We start from the raw sequence: 2,672 nt of genomic DNA, 5'->3' as shown, positions 1-2,672 counted from the left end.
TAGACATATTATTTTGTATTTTTGGTGCTCCAATGATACTACAATCTGATAATGGAAGAGAATTCGTAAATCAAATAATTAATGATTTAAAATGTATGTGGAATAATTTGAAAATAGTTCACGGCAAGCCCCGACACAGCCAATCACAAGGTAGTGTTGAAAGGGCAAACCAGGATATTCAAAATATTTTAACTACATGGATGCAAACAAATAATTCAAAATCTTGGTCCGAGGGTTTGAGGTTCGTACAATTAATGAAGAATAGAGCATTTCACAGTGGGATAAAAAGGTCGCCATATCAAGCGATGTTTGGTAGTGATATCAAAATTGGATTATCGACGTCTATTCTTCCACCAGAAACTATCAACAATATATCTTCAGAAGAAGATTTGGAAAATGTATTGCAAAATATTGGAGGAAAAAGTGAAGAAAGCAATTCTGCAGATGCTAACCAGGTAAATAGAAAAAATAATAAAGAATACATAAATAATACGATTTACAAAATGTTATACTAGGTAGTATAACTAGGTGGTCAGGGTTATCAACGTTGTGCATGTAAATCAAATTGCAAAACAAATAAATGCAAATGCAAAGCATCTGGCATTTTATGCGATTCTAAATGTCATCAATGTTTACCATGTTTAAATAAATAATAAAAATAAATAGAAATAAAGTTAATATTGCATCAAATGTAGTTTAATATTTAATTGTTAACTTATATTAATCAATTTTATTGAAATAAAATATATATTATGAACTTATTAATAATATTTTACATTAGCCATAACACGATGGCTAAAGTTACTTTAGCCGGGTAATGTATACTTAATCCATTTCCTAATAGTTTTTAATCACGGCTAAAGTCCGAAATTGGATAATATGTACATTATCCGGATAATGTGCACATTAGCTTAATTCGGACTTTAGCCGTAACATATATATAAATATATATTCGAATATGTGTATTCTGAATGTTTTATGTATTTCAAGGTTTAAAATTAAACATAAATGGTAATTACTTCAAGTGGACATATTTATGGATTTTCAGAATATTTTTATTTAAGGGAATAATTATAAAACCGCAAGAAACCTTGTACGAGACCTTATAACCTTATTGTAGACCTAGTTTTATATAAGAAGAATCTTTTTTTCAATTCAGTGGTTTTTTACTGTTTTTAAACAAAATTATTATTATTATTATTCTCGTATGGTTTAATCCAACACTAACACTTATTAGAAATTAGCTAATACTATAGCAACAACAATTAATATCACAATAAGAAATATAAAATATAGATATAAAATTTTGATAGGAAAAACATAAAACAGTTGAAGTAGTAGTTAGTTTGTTAAATATAAGATAATATAAAAATATATATTAGAGCATCCGGATGGTGAGTCGGGATATTATTTGTGTGGTCTTAGACTCTAATGTCCAGATTGGTCAACCATTCTGTTGCTGCTGCTGTGACCTTGTGGAGATGTTTCATTCCGCCTGGTAAGTTGCGTACTGGACATTCTTCCACGATGTGATTGGCTGTCTGATTGTCGTGTCCGCAGTCGCATTGAGGTGTATCTTTAAGTCCCCATTTATACAGCATATTTCTCGTTTTTCCGTGGCCAGTTCTAAGTCTATTTAAGGTCAACCATTCTTTTCGAGGTAGTTGGAACCCCGGGGGCCTTTCCGTAGGTTGTTCAATGATACTAAATTTATCAGGGTTATCTAGTTTCCATTCATCAGTTCATTTAGAGTTAACGTTATAGTTTTCCTTACTTAATTGCTTTGCCAGTTTCCATGGAGGTTTACGGGATTTTAATCTTTGTTTGGGATTATTATTTATGTATCTGTGTATAGGTAAGCTTTTATTTGAATCATGATTTTTATATTCTCGGATAAACAAAATAAAAAATAATGATAAGACACTGAGTACTTATTTATTGTTTTTTTTTCATTTATTTTAAGTATTCACCTATATAAATGCGGTTTACTTGACTTTTGATTTATTTTACAAATATTATTCGTAGTACTATCATATTATTAAACAGTTCCCATTGTAATTATATCAAACCAGCATCTGTTGCATTATTATTTATTATATTTATGGGTGTGTCAAAACACAACGTTGTATGAAAAAACTTGCAGTTTGACTAAACAAAGAAAATATGCAAAACACAAAAAAAATATATTTCCGCAAATATATGTGGTTTAAATATGTATTATAATACTTACTATTATTACCTAATCATTTAATATAAATAATGATAACAGAAAATAATGATCCACTGTAGGTAGTAATAACTATAAGTTTACAAAATTAGACTAAGAATTTAGGAATTTTAATCAATTACTTAAAATTTACGTTTTTTAAATAATAGTTTTTTAATAAATATACTGAACTTACCTATTGAGACTAAATATTACAGAGTTATGTATAAGAAAAAATTATAAATGAATACAATTTTGTTTTAAATTTATGTATAAATGCTTTTAATCAGGCTTTTCGAAGAAAGAGTTTTATACATTATATAACTTATATGCTAATTCTTTTTGATTCTAAAGTTTAAAATAACCAATTATATATATAAAACGAATTCATAAAATATTTTGCGTAAATTTAGGTACATGGTACACCGTACACACTTTGATTGTGTGTGGAGTGGTGTACACTGTA

The sequence above is a fragment of the Acyrthosiphon pisum genome, chromosome X, assembly GCF_005508785.2.
Source record: "Acyrthosiphon pisum isolate AL4f chromosome X, pea_aphid_22Mar2018_4r6ur, whole genome shotgun sequence".
Taxonomy (NCBI): Eukaryota; Metazoa; Arthropoda; class Insecta; order Hemiptera; family Aphididae; genus Acyrthosiphon; species Acyrthosiphon pisum.
Note: the sequence above shows the minus strand (reverse complement) of the source record.